Consider the following 21,682-nt stretch of genomic DNA (forward strand, 5'->3'; position numbering starts at 1 on the left):
CTGGTCTATATACACACCAACCAAGTGATATCAAGTTGATCAGTCTCAATATCGCAAGTCTAGTGCTTTAAGTTCCAAATGCATACTCATGGACGTTTGTGCCAAATATATCAGTTAGATTTCCTAATAGCACATAGACACATACACAGAGAATACACAGAAGCATAATCAGTTCGTCCTCAGGCTCTATAGGAACGAACTGCTCTGATACCATAATGTAACGGCCCAGACCACCCGCTAGCACGATATTGTCCGCTTTAGCACACAAGGCCTCACGGTTTTGCCTTTGACGATAGGGATGATAGCCGAAGCCCCCCACACTCACTCGTCAAAATGCGTCATGCTAGGGAGAGGTATCCACACCCTTTTAAGGCATGCTTCGTTCCCCTCTCCACACCATTATAAGGCATGCTAGTAATGTCACAGGTTCGTTTTGCGTTCAAAGGTCTTGCTCTAAGAAATCAACATCTCTCTGGTTACAGATGGTATCAGAGCCGGAGCCCAGATCGATGTGCCAGCGAGGGCGCTGGGCTCCCTTAGGGGGGTAGATTGTAAGGTCCTACATCGGTTGGAGAGGGGAACGAAGCATGCCTTATAAGGGTGTGGATACCTCTCCCTAACATGACGCGTTTTGACGAGTGAGTGTGGGGGGCTTCGGCTATCATCCATATCATCAAAGGCAAAACTGTGAGGCCTTGTGTGCCAAAGCGGACAATATCGTGCTAGCGGGTGGTCTGGAATGTTACAAGAATAACTTTTAAGAAGGAGTCGCGTATAATAAATACGGTCGATGATCGTAAAATTCCTGACAATCATTTCAATTTTCTTACTCATGCTGATATATTGAAACAAACATATGAACAATCCAACTTATTTAGTACATAGTTAATTTGTATTAATCTACACAAATATTTTTTTTAATTTTTGCCAAGAAATTATATAATAGCGTCATTTTATCGATAACATAAATTTTAATAGTTTTTTTATGCAATTGTTTAAAATTGTATTGCGACTTTTTTAAAAGTATGCCTTTTATTAATATATTGTTAGTTTTATCGTTTAATATAAAATAAATTGGTAAAATTTCTTTAATTTATAAGTAATTTATTATGTTATTCATTTATTTGTCCTTAATTTCATATTTTTAATTCTTTTTTAATTAGATGTTATTGGACTCTTGACTGAAAAAGAAAAACTTATATCATCATCAAAAATAGGAAGAAGTGATCATTATATATATTGTGGTTGATCTTCATGATTTGGAGTATGTAAAATTTTAATATTTCACAATGATATTTTGTTTTGTAACAATTATCTATACATATGCAAAATATTTTATCTTTTTCATTATATATTACTACTTATTTTTCTTAATTCTTGCTTTTATTTAGAAATAAGGAAAAATAAGGTGCATAATATGAGATCAATTTACAACCCAATTATTCAATTATCTACTTGATCACCAAACAATCGAATCATACTTATTCTCCAATTTGTAAAATTTAACAAAGGCATTGGTAAGCATATTGGTTTACCTTTTATTTAACGTATTTGTTTATGTTGTATTTGTAATAATATTATATCTATTTTTACGAATATATCTTTTTAGAAAATACTCTTAGTATTATTAGCATATGGTGTATTAAATAAATATTAGAGGTTTTAAATTATGCAACTGTTTAAAATTGTATTGCGATTTTTTTAAAGGTATAGCATTTTATTAATATATTGTTAGTTTTATCGTTTAATATAAAATAAATTGTAAAATTTCTTTAATTTTTAAGTAATTTATTATGTTATTCATTTATTTGTCCTTAATTTGATACTTTTAATTTTTTTTTCAATTAGATGTTATTGGACTCTTGACTAAAACAGAAGAGTTTATATCATGATCAAAAATAGAAAAAAGTGACCATTACATTGTGGTTCATCTTCATGATTTGGAGTATGTAAAATTTTAATATTTCACAATAAGATTTTGTTTTGTAACAATTATCTATACATATACAAAATATTTTATCTTTTTCATTCTATATTATTAATATTACTACTTATTTCACTTCATTCTTGATTTTATTTACAAATGATAAAAAATAAGGTGCACACTGTGAAATCAATTTACAACTCAATTATTCAATTATTTATGTGGTTACAAAACAACCGAATACATACTTATTCTCCAATTTGCAAAATTTAATAAAGGCATTGGTAAGTATATTGGTTTAACTTTTTATTTAACATATTTGTTTATGTTATATTTGTAATCATATTATATCTATTTTTACGAATATATCTTTTTAGAAAATACTCTTAGTATTAGCATATGTTGTATTAAATAATATTAGTGGTTCTAAAATATTTATTATTTATTAGAAAATTTTGTGCATTAGAATTCTCTAATAATTTGTTGTTCATTTTAAACTGATTTTGATATGTTCTTACTTCATGGTAAAATAACAAATAAAAATTTGTTGGTGAAAAGTATTACTAGGTTATTTATGGTCACATTGGGTATATATGTCTGATTTATTGAAAAAAATTAATTACTAAAACCGATTAATAACTATTTTAGAGTTGATAAACTTAACATTAGATTAAAAAAAAAATGAACAATGCGTAACATGTTACTTTTTTATTAATCAAATTATTATAATTAATTAAAATTAATTTTAATAAAACAACTTAAAAATTATAGTTTTAATCTTATCACGTGCATGGCATAGGTTATTACACTTGTAGCATAATTATAATAAAGATATTTTTATAAAATAAACTTAGAAGAGAAAATAGTGCATTCATGTTGGCAGAAAAATGGATTCATGAGGAATTGACACCTCACTTCCATAAGTTGGGGAAAAATTCAATTTTAGTATATTAAGTAGATATATAATAGATTATACCGGGAGAAAAAATAAAAGAGTTTTATTAATGTGCATACTATCATGAAGATTTTATAATTGTCTTTATGTATATAAAGATGCATCTTTTTTACCATTAGATGATGAATTGTAGGGTTTGATTTGATATGCTATAAAAGTGTTATCTTTTTTTAAAGTGTAGTCAAACAAACAAAGTACACTTTTAATACAAGACTCTTCATAAAAAGATGTTTTTAACATCTTCATTTGAGTAGGTGCCTTTATTAAAGCCTTTTAATATTTAAGGTTGTTGTCATTAGTCTTTTAATATTACAAATTTTTTGCTAATGAGTGTTAGTGTTTTTCAAAGTTCTGAGCGAACCAAAAATAAAACCATTTAGAGAACAATTCCACTGGATAGACAATAAAGATTGTGAATAACATGAACAATAGATTACACTCCCAACTCATAGAAATAATTATCATTCCAAAAATTATTTACACTTTAGCCATCCAAAAATTACCCTCCAAAAATTCTACTTTCACCTTTTACACTTTAGCCATCCACCTTCTAACTCTTTTAACGAAAATACTTATCATTCCAAAAATTATTTACACAACAAAAGTATTAGATACCATGCTTTGACACCTAATTAATTTTTTTTTTTGTTAAAAATTGTTGGCAACTAAAATAAAAAGTAAAAAACACCTTACCTAATGTCAAACTTGAGCGTGCATAAGTCACCAAAAAAAATTTTTGAGTGTGCGCATACAATCATATTTATATATTATTTAATTTATTTTTAATATATATTTTATATTCTAATATATATTTTACACTTATCACTAATTTTAACTAGTATAGGATATTTTTGATTTGTAAAATAAACTCTGTTTTGTACGGTTGCTGACATAACAAACTTCCAGCGTGGCGGATTGCCACAAAAGAGTGATAATACACCGGAAAAGTATAGGGAGACAATGAGAATACTAAACAATATGAACAATAGATATATCAGATGTTTAATTCAATAGATATGCAGATGATTATATTGATTATTTTTAATTGGATGGTTATTTTTTTTTATTCGATTTACTCATGCACGGTTAATAATAGCTGGATGTTCAATTCATTAGGTGTACCGATGGTTATCCTAATGTTCAGATTTAGGAGGTAATTTGGCGGTGAAGTATTTTTCTACTTTATTGAATCAATTCTAGAACTCATTGTTCACATTGTTTACAAACGGTAATACACCTCCGCTAATGGCTTTTGTGCCGTAGTCCGTAGACTTTCCTCCCTATTAACATACTCATTTGTCAGGAACGGGGACATGAAAGGAGTTTTCATCTAGCCCTTCATTCTTATGAGATTTCAGTCACAAAAATAATCGCGCTGCATTATTGTTTTTCTTTTGGTCCAAGTCATCAAGATTGAAATGAGTTATATTAAATATACTCATATTCCATTATATCTATTAAATAATTATAGATGAGTTGATATCTCATGTAAAATATACATATAGCAAATATTTCCCATTTTAAATGAGAACTAGATGGCAATAACCACGTAAAACTAAACTCCAAGAGAAAAAAAATATTACTCCAAAAAACATTGAAGAAAAACCTATAAATTCACAACCAGTTAGAAGATAGCGAAGTTGTGGAATATGATATGCCAGTATCTCAACGACCATTTGTTGGCACTATTTTGTATTTGTACCTCTTGGCAATCCAAAGATACACAAGGAAGTTGAGCAAGATGAGGAGGGTCAAAAGCCAATAGAAGTAATCAAGATGGCCCCTATTCAGATTGTCCAGTATCCAACCAAGCCTTCCATGACTTGTGGTGACCTTTATCACAATGGTAACAAGAAGGGTACTAAAGTAATTTCCCAAGGCATTAGTCATTAGTGACAGAGCCAAGCAGAGACTTCTCATAGCATCAGGTGCCTTACCATAAAAGAACTCGATCTGACCAATGTTTGCGAAGACTCCCGCCGCTCCGATGAAGAAATACTGCGGCACTTGCCAGAAAATGGACAAGGGGATGGTCTCCAGATCATAGTAGTTGTTTATCCAGACCATGTTGAGGCGAACGACCTCTAGGATTCCGGCCACAACCATGGACACAATGGAGATGATGAGGCCAATGCCTATCCGTTGAAGTTCTGGGAATCTGCGTTTGTGTCCAGTGAACTTCCTTGCGAATGGGACGATGATGCCGTCATACACATCTGCCAAAATGATGCTGCTCAGATCGTCGAAAAGGGAGAGGAAGGTTGATGGAATCTTGAAATTTGGACCAATGTGCTAGTCCATTGTGTTTCCTTGTAGAACAAACATGGTGCTTATTTGAGAGTACACAATTCCAAAGGCAATAAGCAAAGCCCAAACTTGGAGCAAGCGAATCACGGATTTGAACTCTTCAACTTGTGTTACCGTGCAGAGTTTTCATGGGAGTAAACACCCAATCCGATCCCTGTCCATTTTTCAGAAAGACAAAGCGATCCTTGTCAAAAAAAAAAGTATGTCTCAGCCCCTGTCTTTGTATTCCGTGAGACAGGGCGGCCCTTCTGTGCCTTTCGGCATTAAAAACAAACGGAATAAGTATACGTATCACTTAACGGTGATGAGCTGGCTGTCAGGTGTCAATTAAGTGCCAAGCTGGAAAGTGAAAAATAGACAGGGGTCGATCTGTCCTACCTCCCAAACAAAAATGTTGTCATTTTAAGTGGGATGGGAGGTTCAAATGCTGCGCTTCTTCACTATCTACTCTGGAAATATGTCACTGTGTTTGATTGTAAACCCTAGGACGGCATGGTTGAGAGTGAAGAACATGGGTCGACATCAAATCAGCAAAGTGGGAGAGTTAAAAACGAATCAGGTTGGAGTTTGAATGTTACTGGGAGTGTGGGATCAAGGAGGAAGAAGAAGTGGGTTGCTCCAGAGTGTAATTGTGAAATTTATGCAATTTTGTTCATGTCCGGAACTGATATGAACCCATACATAATATTCTTTCAATGCTCATACTTTAAGGTAGGTTTATTAACAATTAAAATTTTGTTCATTTTGTTTTCCATTGATGCTCATACTTCAAGGTAGGTTTATCAAGAATTAAAATTATGTTCACTTTGTTTTCCATTAGATTCTTGATAAAGAATATTATTTTGTAGACTCCAACACCTTATTGCAAGTACTTTTGTTGGCTTTATGATTATGTTGCATCATTCAATAAGGATGCTACGAAGACTCTTTTGTTTGGAGGTTTGAAGCTGAATCAGAATCATAAAGAAGGTCATTCTTCTGCAGATGATAACAAAGTTAGGGAGCTAGAGGAAAGATTGGTTGGCTTAAAAATTCATTTGAAGAAAACTAGATTGAATTTCAGTCAAATTAAGTGCACTAGTCTTGGATGTGTTATGTTGGCATTTGTTGCTAGAATTGTAGTTGGAAACCTGTTTAGTGGTGTAGTTTAGAGAGATCAAATGTTGCTTCTGGAGTATTGTGAAACATGGTGATCATGGTTGTTAAGTTGTTTACGCTATGGCATTTGTTGCTATTGATCACTTTTCATGCATGAATATAATTAACCTGCTTTTGTTTTTATATGTTTGTTTATTCAATTTTAAAGAATGCAGTAGTATACATGATTTTGTAATAAAATAAGGCATTATGAATTTGTTGAATAAAGTAAGAAGCCATCTGTTGAAAGTTAAAACTTAACATATGATGCCATAATAATAAAATAAGGGAAGCATTATAACAGCCCTTAATAATATAGTTATCCAAAAGAGTATTCAACCAATTATATCACTGGTTGCATGTCTTAGCATCTAATTATATAATAACAAAAGTAGGGGCAACACAAGGTCCCTAATCAACATAGTTGTCCTAGCAAGTAATTTGATAACCAAAATAGACACAATGTTAACAAGATATTGTTCAAATTATCTATTATTCCTAGCCCAAAACTTGTAAAACTAGATTAATTACTCAATTCTTATTGGGAGGCCTAATCCCTAAAGTGGGGATGAACTTAAAAAGTCTTGCTGCAGCCATAGTCTCTACTGATACTCCTGTTGATACACCTTGGTTCGTTGAAGTAGATTGACCTGAACCAATAGATGGAGTTGGCCGTAGGTTCATCCGACTTGAGCCTTGTGCTATTGGAGCAGTGGGTTTCACAATTTGCTGCTACTCTCTAAAGCATGGTGTAGATATGGTGTTGAATTTTGTTGTAGGCTATCCTCGGAAAAGATAATAGCAAATGTCATAATTAAATTAAATAGAGATTGCAAATTTAATTTAAGACCATTTTTTACCTCATCTGCTTGGGGTGCAGACTGGGAGACATTAATTTTCTCCCCTTGACTATGGTCCACAGATTGTCCTCTTGCGGATGTTTTGAGAAGCTTCTTTTTGTTCTTCTTTGCCTTAGCCTATCATAAGTGGTAACTGTTAGGGTAACAAATAAATTAGTATTATGCCAAATGAAGACCTTAAATTGGCATAAACTCACAGCACCATCTAATGTAGTTTTTTCAGCATTGGCAGTTGAGTTGTTCTCTCCTGTTTGCTGAACTTGTTTAATCGTCAAATCACAAGATTGGAACCCAACAAGGCTCAACCAATTAGGACACTTAATCCCTTAACTATATATTTATAGGACAGTTAGCATATTAAATATATTTTTAAAGCGAATCATCAATTGTTGAATTTTACCTGCTCAGTGTTAGCTTGGCTTGACTCTACAAATTGCAAAGGTCATTTCTTTGCCCTTCTTTCCTTCTTTGTCATGGGTTTCCAATTCGGGTCTTGAAGTGCATTGGTACAAGTCTTGTAGTAGTGTCTTAGCTGACCACACTTTGAGCAAGTGACTTGAAAGGTTTTTCTACATTTGTCTGGATTCATCTCTTTCTCAACCGGGTCTGCTCTTCTCTTCATCTTTGGCCTATGAGCAGCTCTTTTGATTGGAGGAGAAAGAGTCTTAGGAACATCCGATTGTACCCAGTACTCTTCACTATTAATCGGTTTGATTTAATGTGAGTATGTAGCTCTTACTGCTTCCATTGTCAGCCATTTATGCACAAAATCTTCAGGCCTAAGACCCATCTTAGACATGGCTACCACTGCATGTCTACAAGGCATACCTATAGACATGAATTCAATTTATCACATGCAATCAATCCTATGTAACAAATATACAGTTTTTCAAATCCAAAATAATATTCAAAACAAGTTTACCACTTAGCTGCCACAGGTTGCATGTGCATGTTCTTTCTTCAAGATTAACCCTAACCTTGTGATTTCGAAAGTGCACTTCAAAAAGAACTCTCTTACTATCTCCAGCCCAGATAGCTTTCCATTTATGGCATTTTGGCTTAATGAAGTCGTCCAATCTTTTTTGCTGCACTGGAGCTAAAGCGCCAACATGTTTCTCTAGCTTCTTTTTGTGTGCTGCCATCTTCCGCATTAGATAACATCTTAAGTCCTCGCACATTGTCAATATTGGCTTACCTCTATATGCCACTATTTTAGCATTCCAAACTTCGCACATATTATTGGTGATATTGTCAACCTTGGGTCCGGGACTGAAAAATGCCTTCAACCAAGCAGCTAGATCAAACCTATCAAGATATTCCCAAGCTGGAACACTGATCTGTTTCAGCTTTTCCATAGCTGCCTTGAACTCAATTTGTGTGGTGCAACGTGCACAATCCCATACAAGTTGCTTGGTCTGTTGGTCCTTAAATTGCTTAATGAAATTCTTCCAAATGTGTAGTACGCAGTTCCTATGAAAAGCCCCTGGAAATATGTCCTTTAAGACTAATGCCAATCCCTACCAGTAAACCAACAATGCATGCCAATAAACCAATTCAGACCAATAATGCATATCAATAAATAACAAATGCCAATAAACCAATTCAAACCAACAATTCATATCAATAAATAACAAGGTATGAGATTCTCACAATATATACCAACAATGCATATCAATAAATAACAAATGCCAATAAACCAATTCAGACCAACAATTCATATCAATAAATAACAAGGTATGAGATTCTCACAATATGTACCAACAATGCATATCAATAAATAACAATGTATGAAATGAAACAGCTATTTTTTACTACCTTTTGTTGGTCTGAAATGAAGTTCTAGCCTCTTTCCGTGCTATCACCTAAGTCATGTTAAAATTGTGTTAAGAACCATTTTCCAAGTGTCCATACACTCATTTGGCACAACTGCATATGCAATAACAAAAAAATGGTTATTGCCATCTTGACCCACTACAGACAGTAGTTGACCGCCGTAATAGCCCTTAAAAAAAATAACCGTCTAATCCAATCAAAGGCCTACATCCTTCTATAAAGCCCTTCTTGCAAGAATTCAAGCTTATATATAGTCTATCAAACAAAGGAAGAGACTGGCTGAGGTATCACATCTAATCTTGCAGTTGAACCAGGGTTTGTCCTATGCAGTTCCATCAGGTAATCCATAATCTTACTATACTGTGCATCTTCGTCGCCAATTACCTCCTCCCTAGCTGCCTCAAGTGCCCTGCTTATCATTTTACCACTCAGTTAGATGTTGTAGTCTTCGATCATGTATTCCATAGCCTGCTTTGGACAGACTTTTTTGGACAGACTTTTTTTTAGCTGTGTCATACTATCCTTTCCACTTGAACCAGCCCCAACCTCCACATTTGGGCTAGTGCCAACCTCCACATTTGGGCCAGCCTTATCTTGAACTTTTGGGCCATGACTAGCTTTTTTTAAGGTGAAACTCTCTTTTTCTTCTTCTAAATATTTTCTCTTTTCCAAACTCTCATCACTGATGTCTGTATCTTCAAAACCAGGAGGAGGAGGCTTATAAGGCCCATCTTCTGTGGTCTCATATCCATCATCTGAAGATGATGATGAATTACTCAGTACAATAGTATCACACTCCACACCATCATCAAAAACTTCGGGAACATCTATCAGGTGATTAAAGTAAAGATAAAATTCATTATTGTCCGTATTTCTCCTCTAAGCATCCCTCAATTCGTTTATCTCAGCATCACCTTTAATAACATGTAGTCCAACTTCTATATCATTAGCAGTGTTGTCAAACCAATACATCTCTTTATATGTTGTATACCTGATGAGCGGATAATTTATACGCTTTTTGGCATTGTTTTTAGGTAGTTTTTAGTATGTTTTAGTTAATGTTTATTATATTTTTATTATTTTTCAAGCAAAATTAACATTTCTGGACTTTACTATGAGTTTGTGTGTTTCTCTGTGATTTCAGGTATTTTCTGGCTGAAATTGAGGGACCTGAGTAAAAATCTGATTCAGAGGCTGAAAAAGGACTGCAGATGCTGTTGGATTCTGACCTCCCTGCACTAGAAATGGATTTTCTGGAGCTACAAAAATCCAATTGGCGCACTCTCAATTGCGTTGGAAAGTAGACATCCAGGGCTTTACAGAAATATATAATAGTTTATACTTTGCCCGAGTTTTGATGACGCAAACTAGAGTTCAAACGCTAACTTCCTACCATATTCTGAAGTTAAACGCCAGAAACAGGTTACAAACCAGAGTTAAACGCTACAAACAGGCTGCAACATGGCGTTTAACTCCAAGAGAAGCCTCTACACATGGAAAGCTTCAATGCTCAGCCCAAGCACACACCAAGTAGGCCCGGAAGTGGATTTCTGCATCATTTACTCAATTCTGTTAACCCTAGCTACTAGTTTAGTATAAAAACTACTTTTAGAGATTTATTTTATGTCTTTTGACCATCTTATGTTCCTATTTTGACTATTGTACACGTTTGGAGGCTGGCCTCACGGTCATGCCTAGACCTTTCACTTATGTATTTTCAACGGTGGAGTTTCTACACCCCATAGATTAAGGTGTGGAGCTCTGCTGTTCCTTATGAATTAATGCGAAGTACTATTGTTTTTCTATTCAATTCAAGCTTATTCTTATTACAAGATATTCACTCGCACTTCAACCTGATGAATATGATGATACGTGACACTCATCATCATTCTCACCTATGAATGCGTGCCTGACAACCACTTCCGTTCTATCTGCAATAGCTTGAGCGTGTATCTCTTAGCCTCCATTCCGAAAGATCGGAGTCTTCGTGGTATAAGCTAGAATCAATTGGCAGCATTCTTGAGATCCGGAAAGTCTAAACCTTGTCTGTGGTATTTCGAGTAGGATCTGGGATGGGGTGACTGTGACGAGCTTCAAACTCGCGAGTGTTGGGCGTAGTGACAGACGCAAAAGGATCAATGGATCCTATTCCAACATGAGTGAGAACCGACAGATGATTAGCCGTGCGGTGATAGCGCATTTGGACCATTTTCACTGAGAGGACGGACGATAGCCATTGACAACGGTGATCCCCCAACATACAGCTTGCCATGAAAAGGAGTACGAATGATTGAATGAAGACAATAGGAAAGCAGAGATTCAGAAGGAGCAAAGCATCTCCATATGCTTATCTGAAATTCTCACCAATGAATTTACATAAGTATTTCTATCTTATCTTCTATTTTATTTATATTTTAATTATCAAAACCTCATAACCATTTGAATCTGCCTGACTAAGATTTACAAGATGACCATAGCTTGATTCAAGCCGACAATCTCCGTGGGATCGACCCTTACTCACGTAAGGTTTATTACTTGGACGACCCAGTGCATTTGCTGGTTAGTTGTGCGGAGTTGTGACAAAGAGTTGAGATTACATTCGTGCGTACCAAGTTTTTGGCGCCGTTTTAGAAATCACAATTTCGTGCACCAATACCCTAACTCCTTAAATAAAGTTTTTAGATAAAAAAGTTAATATAGTCTAAATCCGTGGGTGGATATTTTATGCACTTTTTCATTAAGATAACATAATACCCCTTCTGAATTTCTCTTAAAACTTTCTCCATAATGAAATACATGAATAACCATAAAATTATCCATCTGAGACAAACAAAGTAATCAATATTTTACATTACAGCCTTTACAGAAATAATTGTGATTTTAATAGAGTACATATAGTCAAAGCATGTATATATTTTAATAGAGTACATATAGTCAAAGTAGGTATATATTTTGATGAAGTATTACATATATGGAGATACAAGAAAAAAAAATCCAAACTCACTACTATGCATGATGTAATATAGTCAAAGTAGGTAGGTATATATTTGTTGGTTTCTTTTTTCATGGGAAAATCAAATTTCGATAGAGTACATCAACATTTGCTAAGGTATATATTTGCCTTAAACTTTAATAGAAAGTTGCTGTAAACTCTTTTATAAACATTAATCATAGCAATGTTTATATTATATTATAGAGTAAAGTATCGTTTTTGTCCCAACGTTTGAGGTAAGCCTCAAAGTTGTCCCTAACTTTTCAATCGTCCTATTTAAGTCCCTAACGTTTCAAAATTGACTTAATGTTGTCCTGCCGTTAGGGATCCATTAACAGAATTGACGGTGGGACAAAATTGAGATGATTTTGAAACGTTAGGGACTTAAATAGGACGAAAACATTAGGGACAAAAACGATACATAAAAATAAATTTTAGCTTAATTTTATCTTTCAATAATATTAATTTTTTAATGTACATAGTATTCAATTATTTTTTAATTACATCTAAATAAATTACACTTAATCACATTACTTTCATTTTAAATAAATTTATCTTTTTATAATTTTAAAAAATTTTGATACATTAGAAACAAAAGGTATAATTTATATTTTATTGTATATATATTATTTTTTTTCTGCAAGTTTATATACTAGTCATTCTACAAACATTTCATGATAACTAAAAATCTTTAAGAGTAAAATTATAAAAAAAAATAATTTATTTAAAATGAAAGTAATATGATTAAGTGTAATTTACTTAGATGTGATTAAAAAATAATTGAATACTATGTATAGTAAAAAATTGATATTATTGAAGGATAAAATTAAAATTTATTTCTAGGTATCATTTTTGTCCCCAACGTTTTCGTCCTATTTAAGTCCCTAACGTTTTAAAATCGTCTCAATTTTGTCCCGCTGTCAATTATGTTAACGGATCCCTAATGACAGGACAACATTGAGTCAGTTTTGAAACGTTAGGGACTTAAACAGGACGATTGAAACGTTAAGGACAACTTTGGGACTTATCCCAAACGTTGGGAACAAAAACTATATTTTATTCTATATAATATTATATATATATATATATATAAAATATTAAAATTTGAATAAAGATAACTATATCGGTAAGATTTGTTGTTATATATAGAGTTTGTGATTTTAATATAAGAAAATTGATGCATTCTGAACCCACTTGCAAACTATATATGAATTCCATTGAACCCTATTCTCTATATATGAATTTCATTGCAGGAAAGAAAAACATCTTTATCTTTTGATGGCAAAATGTCCCAAAATTAGCAACATTGAACTCTAACCAAACTCTATATGTGTAATGCGACACGAAGCCAGCAAAAAAAAAATGCAAACACTCATTACCCAAAACTAATTAAACAATACACAATGTCACTAATATTTTAGTTGAATAATCCGTTACTTACCTCGAAGACTTGCACAAGGAAATTCTGTCAATGTGGTCAGGGAGTCCGTTAGTGGTGCCGTCTGAAGCTTCACTTGGAGCGTTGTCAGCAACTCTATCAGCGTCTTACTCAACTCCACAATCAAGTAGAGGGTCGTCGTTTTGTCGTCTTTGAGAGAACATGAAAAGATTTTTGGGTATTCTGTAATTAGGAGAAAAGAAAGAAGGGTTAAATGGAAACCCAAAGCACGTATTATACGCACCATTTTAATCTCCACTTAAAATGACAACGTTTTTGTTTGAGAATTAAGAATAGATCAATCCCTATCTATTTTTCACGTACCAATTTAGCATTCATTACCGTTTAGTAATACGTATACTTATTCCGTTTGTTTTTAACTCCAAAAAACATAAAAGAGCTGCCATGTCTCATAAAATATAAAAATAGGAGTCGACCTTTTTTAAAATAAAAATTACTTTGTCCTTCTAAATAATGAATGCATGAATTTGGCAAATTCTTTATGCGGTCGGAATCTGTCTCTACTGCTGCCTTATCCAAACATTTAGAAAAACATAAGAATAAAAGACAAAAGAGAATAATAAATGGGGTTTAGATTTATGAAAAATAAAATATAATAAATTGGAAACGTTACAGTCGTACTTAGTTTTCATTTAATACTTTAATTCTTATACTATATATTTAAATGTAAGCTAAAAAAGATATAAAACTAATAAATAAAATTAAGTACTTAAAAAAATAAATATAAAGATTATATGAAGTCAAATGAATAAACTTCAATTCAATATTTTTATAATTTTATTTATAGTTCAATATTTTTGTATAATTTTAATGACGATAGATTATAAAAAATTTGACAATATTTATTAAAATCTAATTTGAAAGATAATTTTTTATTTTTAAATATAAAATTTTACCAAGATAAAAAAATAAAACCTTAATAAAAAATTAACTTAGAAGAATTTAGAAAAACCTATAATTTTTAAGTGTTAAAGTTTTTTATTTTGGAAAGCGTATATTCTTTTCAAATTCTTGAAAATAATCATTATTAATAGTTTAATACATATATATTTACTTGAAACCACATTTAAATTCACAATTTAGTTGTTTTATGTGATAGTTGATGATTTTTTTTAATTAAAATTTAACTATTTTAAAAACTATTTACTAAATTACCACCATTTTACAACATATTATCCAATTACTGTTTTCTTTAAGATTTTTTTTATTAGAGAATATTTGATAACTTAACTTAAAACCTCATAATTAACTAATACTATGTATATGTTGGATGCAACCAGTTTTGGTTGCCCAAAATAATCTATTTATTAATATATGAGTAGATACATAAATTTACCTATATTATTTTTAAATATTTTTTTCTCCTATTAATGCCATGTCAACAACATTACTTACTTGGCAAAATTTTAGAATCAACTACTCAATTTTTGTCAAATCATCTATTATTTTCAAATCAGAAAAAAAAAACAAAATATACAAAAAACAATACAATAATTACCAACAATAATTAGAAATTAATAGCGTCTAACTAAATTTGTAATTTACAAAGACATTAAATCCATATTCCTATATATATTATATTTTACCGTTGTAAACAATACAATAAATTTATAATTCTAATAATTAATTTATTAATGTTTATAAATAACTCATTCAATGTAATAAATATCCATATTACAAATGTCATAATAATATTATTAATCATAATAAATTTTACGTTACAAATATTCAAATTCCATACTATTTGAACTACTTATATAAGTCTCTTATTACTATTCCTTAAAATAACATCAAATTTAGCACAAAAAAATTATTTCCGAACTACACACCATCTCAAACTTATTCAAGGGAGATAATTATGTTGAATGTAAAAAGTGTAAGAAGAAAGCATATGAAAAAGGAGATAACTACATTTGTGGCACATATAATCAAACATCACACTATCCAACAATAAGGTAATTCTATATATTTTTCATAATCTCATCTATCAAATTATTAGTTACTAACTCAATACTTATTTTAGGTTCGAAATTCAATTAAAGGTTTCAGATCAAAGTGGTACAACAACTTTTGTACTATTTGATGACGAAGCAAAAAAATTGTTGGGTACAACTGTTTCAAATGTAATGGCACTTTAGAAAAGTAATGACATGAAGCACCATTCCATTTGAAAAATTTGTGCAACCTTATTTATATTTGAAGTCAATGTAAATGATTTTAATCTTAAAGAAAGTTTTAAACAATACACTCTTATCATGACATTTGTTCCAACCAAAAACAATGAACCTCAACACTCATTACAACAAATAAAACAGGTAATACTAAAAAAAATCACTTATTTTAGATATAATTTTTATTTCTAATTTAAATTATTTATTGATTATAGGAACTAACTTCGCCAATACTAATATCATTAGATGAAGATCACATACCCATCAAGAAATTAAGAAAAAAGAAAACTATACAAATTCAAGACACATCTTCGGAAGAAGAACATACTTGCAAAGATGGAACAAACAACACAATAAAAAATGCATATAACTTAACAATTCATAAAGAACATGCCTTCACAAAAACCTACACAGAAAGAAGAAAATAACAACTCTAACAACAACAAATAAAAAAAAAAAAGAAGATGAGCCCCACATACGAAGACTAAGTTCATCAATTAAAATAAATGTAAAAATCAAACCATCAAATAAAAATGTCATTTTGTACATACAATTCTAATATTCAAATCTTTTATTACAAATTATTTTAAATAAAATACCTTTTAACTTTAATTTACACATTTAATTTAATTCTACAAAATATAACAATTTTTAATATTTATTATATACTATCATTAATTTACCGCCCCATCTCATTCTAGTTTATCATAAGGGGAATGCCAGAGGGACAATGACTTTGTTGAACAATATGAACAACCACTAATCAAATAAAAACACATTACACCGCTAAATTAACTATCTAAATTTTAATATTAAAATAACCATCCGTACACTAGTGAAATGAACATATTATTTACATTGTTTAATATTTTTATTGTCTACCTGTAGTTTTCCTTATCATAATTAAGTAATGACAGCATGGTGTGAATAACTCACTTTTAAGTTCTTGTGTGTTCAAGTTTGCCGCATCCTCTGATGGCAGATTCAGCATCCGAAGTCTCATGGCAACCGAGTAAAGGGGGGCTGCCACGGGGTACTTGCAGGCGGTACCATCGACTACCGATGAAGAAAATATAATTGCAATGATCATGGCAACCGCAGGGATTCCAAAACCCCATCCCCATCCCACATTCATTTGTATCCAAACCAGCACTGACGAAGCAATGAGTGCACCCACGTTGATAGAAGAGTAAAACCAGTTGAAGAAAGACGAAACACACGGTTTGATACCGCCGGTTCCAAGAGCAATCAAGTAGAGTGCGATGAAGAGAGCTGCAGTTTGTCCTGTTGTTGGATGGCAATCACTTGCCCCATGACACACATGCTTCAGTCCAGGTGCTACAGCAGAAAATGTTAACACCAACTTTCCCTACAAAGTAAATAAACAACTATAACTATGAAAACTATGACGGAAAGAACAAAGAAAAATAGTTCAGGCTAAATGCCTCACTATAATATGAACTTCAACAAAAAAGTTTGATATTGAACAAAACTTACAATGACATAGATGGTTGAGAAGCTAGCTATTGTCCAATATCTCCCCACCATGTTGTGACTGCGTTCGCGGCAGCACCATTTCCTAGGCCAAAACGGTCATGTAGATAGTTCACAAGGTTCGTGCTCATCATGCCATAATATGCCAACCTTTGGCAGCATTCATTACCTGCCATAAGTTTTTTCAGCATCTTAAGATCATCGAACTCCACTACATGGATTGATATAAGTTTAACCATAAATGACTCAATGAAAAAACAAAAGAGAATCGGATACCAAGAACAAACCAGCACGCCTTTTAACTTCCGGTTTTTTTCTTGTTGGCAGGTCTTTTATGAATGTCAAGTGTTCCATCATCTGTATACAAGGGTTCTTCTGCGCTTCTGCCATAGTATCACTTTTGATTCTTGTTATGTTTGTTTGTTACCTACAAAGCTTGGTTTGTAGGTTCCTGAAAATAACAAACAGATAATCAGATATACAAAGTTAAATCATAAATGGGAAAACATAATGAGTTGGAATCAAGTGAATTATAAGTTAAACAGAACTATATATATATTAAGCCCCCAGTTGAGAATCCCCATCAAGAAATGATAAAATGCAAAGTACTATTGACATATAAGGAATGAAATTCCAAATGCTGATTTTTCAGTATTGGTGTGGACCTTTGGCATGAAGTGACAATCTTTTTTCTTTCATTTCTCTTTTATGATCATTAAAGAGATGGAATAATAAGCTGTGGTCCAAAAGCCACTTATACACACCATGTTTTTTCAACGTTTGTATTATCAATATCTTATTAGCAGAAGTTATTACTTACATGTGTGTAGGTCTGTTATACAGTTATACCCACCAAAGACATTAGTTGAAAGATATAATATGATTAGAATAATAAAGTAATTAAGACTACATAGAAATAGGAGATCGTGATAAGGATAAGATAAAAGATCTTATATATAGAAATCGAGAAAGCTAAGAAACTTGCTTAAGAGACAAAACAATCTCAATTTTTTCTGTTTTTGTGACTAAAACAACCTCAATTTAGAACACCATATACCATTTCTGGTAATATTTCACATACTATTTTCATCTGAAAACCTGCCATGCATATAACCCTGCCTCTTTATTGCGTGTGAGTAAAAGTAGAAATATAAAAATAAAGTTATCACTAATTAGTGGGAGACCCAGAGAGGTTTAATAGTCATATATATAACACAACCAATCAAATAATCTCAGAAATTATATATATAATTCTAGCAATATATATATATGACCAATAATTAATTAAGGATATTAATGCTTTTCATTAGCTTGAACTCCAAAATACATGGGATTAAATTCCCACTATCCGTACAACTTTATGTGACATGCAAGATATAATGAGATAGCATGGTTACATCTTAGTCCTTTTCATAACATCATCGATCTAAGTCTTAATTTCCAAGGATGCATCCATCACTTACCTAACCAAGCTAAAATGACGTGGTAGCAATCGCTTGGCTTCATTTCATTCATGCTGTATAAGTTTGCTTTCGATTTTGGAATGTCATTTATGAATATAATGGAACATACACTACAAAGAACGGTGTTTGTATTACGAGTTTACGACAACAAATTAGAAAAGAAAATTAAAAGAAGGAACTGATAGTGAAATGGGTTCTTCTTGTTACTATGGTATAAATTCTGACGAATTCACATTACAAATTGCAAATATGTCACGCAATAGTTTTGGCATGCAATCTTCACAAACTAATTCTGATAATTTGTCAATTGGTTTCAAACTAAATAGATATAATTATTCATTATGGACAACTCTGATGGAAAAAGCAATTGGTGGAAGAAGAAAGAAGAAACACACAAAAAAACAGCTTTAAGATTGTGGGTTATCCAGATTGGTGGAAAAACAATCCCAAATCTTCAAAAAATCAGAATAAGAGAGCCGCTGCTGTGAGCATCCCAGAGGTCACCAGCAGCGGTGGCGAGGGCAGAAGAGAGAGGAAGCAAGTCACGATGGCAAGGCAGCAGCGGCAGTAAGGGTAAGGACTACTGAACTCCTTGGCAGCTCAGCACAGACCGCGGCTCAATATAAAGGGGAGACCCAAAATCAGAATCCAATTAAAAAGATAAATGAATGGATTTTCGATTGTGGGGCTACCGATATTATGACTCATGACCTTCATGATTTTAACGGCTTGACTATACCCTCAAAAGCTCATATTGAAACAGCTAGTGTAGAATTAATTGATGTTAAAGGAGGAAACTCCATTACTTTTTCAGAAAAATTGAAATTAAAAAATTGCCTCTATGTCCCTGCACTATCATCAAAATTATTGTCTGTTAGTCAAGTAACAAAGGAACTAAATTGTGTAGTACTCATGTACTCTACCTTTTGTCTTTTACAGGACATTCTTACGAAGGAGATCATTGGGCGTGGTACTGAGCGAGAAGGACTTTACTATGTTGATGAAGTAGCACACCAGGGTCATGCCATGCTTGCTCACGGAACGATTACTAGGCAACTTTGATTATGGCACATGCGTCTTGGACATCCTTCATTTGGGTACCTCAAGTTACTATTTCCTAGTTTTTTTACAAGTAGTATATACTGAACCCTCAAATGTGAAACTTGTATTCGTACAAAAAATCACAGAGTTTCTTTTCCTCCAACCAACACTAGAGTCAATTCCAATTTTTCTCTAATACACTCTGATGTGTGGGGTCCATCTCCTATTTTTCATAATAATTTTTAATATTTTGTGTTATTTGTGGATGATTTCTCTCGCATGACTTGGGTATATTTTTTAAACACAAATCTAAAGTACCTGATAAGTTCTTTGCTTTCTTCCAAATGATTCAAACTCAGTTCAACAAGAAAATCCAAGTACTTCGCTCAGATAATGGTGGGGAATTTATAAACCAATCAATGCGCGATTTTTTTTTATGAAAAATGGTCTTATTCATCAAACTTCCTGCCCAAATATATACCCCAACAAAATGGTGTAGCTGAGCGGCGAAACCTTAAGTTACTTGAGATGACTCGAGCCATGCTTTTTGATGCACAAGTTCCAAAAACTTTTTGGCCTGAAGCTATAGCGACCTCTGCCTACTTACTAAATCGCCTACCTACCCAAGTTCTCCACCACAAAACACCCTTACAAGTCTTGGCTACTCAGACTTGCCTATTCTAACCTTACCACCTCGAGTATTTGGATGTTCCGTCTTTGTCCATATTCCCAAAGCCAATTGAACCAAATTTGATCTTTGTGCAGAAAAATGTGTTTTCGCACCAAAAGGGGTATAGGTGGTACAATCCAATCACTCGTCGTATTCATGTGACCATGGATTGTGATTTTTTAGAATCCGAATTTTACTTCAGCCGCCAATATGGCATTCAGGGGGAGAACAATAATGAACCACCAAGTTGGCTAAATAACCTTTGTTGCCTAGAAACTGTTCAAACAGAGCAAGTAGATGGAGCCACCGAACATACTTCACTCAACGTAGAAAACAACTCGATACATACAATCAGTGAGAGTCCTTTTGAGAATGTCAGACAAGAGGTAAGTAATTGTCAATCTGATAATTTATTCTCTGTTTTTAATGAGGCCACTAACAATAACAGTATAGCACTGGAACATGAAGAACCAGAGTCCAATACTTTTATTCTTCCTCCAAGAAGAAACAGAGGGATGCCTCCTGATCGGTACTCACCAGAACATGTTCCCCGTAACTCAAGATACCCGATAAGAGTGGCTAGAGAAGGAATAGCAGATGTTGCAAAGGCTTTTTCCATCAGACTCTTAATAGAAGACATTCCAAGAACTGTTCGAGAAGCCAATGAGAAAGCTGAATGGCGAAAAGCCATGAATACAGAAATGCAAGCTCTAGAGAAAAACGAAACTTGGGAGAAGTGTATCCTACCGACAGGAAAAAAGCCAGTTGGGTGCAAATGGAGTTTCACCATTAAACACAAGGCAGATGGCACTATTGAACGGTACAAGGCAAGGTTGGTGGCCAAAGGTTATACACAGACCTATGGTATCGACTACACTGACACTTTTTCACCGATTGCAAAGATTAATACTATCAGGGTGTTGTTTTCAATAGCAGCAAATGAAGATTGGTCACTCCATCAATTTGACGTCAAGAATGCTTTCTTGTATGGAGAGTTGAAAGAAGAAGTGTACATGGAAGCTCCTCCAGGTTTCTCAACGGGATTTAGAAAACATGAAGTTTTCCGGTTAAAGAAGGCTTTTTATGGACTTAAACAATCTCCACGTGCCTGGTTTGGAAGATTTACGGATGCCATGAAAAGGTATGGGTACAAGCAAAGTAACTCTGATCATACCTTTTTTTTGAAAAAACGGGGAGATTTAATCACTTTCCTAATCATCTATGTGGATGATATGATCATAACGGGAAGTGATACCGAAGAAATTGAAAAATTGAGAAGGAACCTATTTACAGACTTCGAAATGAAGGATTTGGGAAGACTAAAATATTTCTTAGGAATAGAGGTTCTACGATCCAGTAAAGGAATCTTTATCTCC

At 33.0% G+C, this 21,682-nt stretch overlaps 1 pseudogene; it reads right to left on the reverse strand.

The window, feature by feature from the left end:
- Positions 1–4,544: 4,544 nt before the first annotated feature.
- On the reverse strand, positions 4,545–18,237 carry LOC107627635 (protein NRT1/ PTR FAMILY 8.2-like; annotated as a pseudogene).
- Positions 18,238–21,682: the final 3,445 nt, after the last annotated feature.

Source organism: Arachis ipaensis, chromosome B2 (assembly GCF_059453495.1).
Source record: "Arachis ipaensis isolate K30076 ecotype BB chromosome B2, ASM5945349v1, whole genome shotgun sequence".
NCBI lineage: Eukaryota > Viridiplantae > Streptophyta > Magnoliopsida > Fabales > Fabaceae > Arachis > Arachis ipaensis.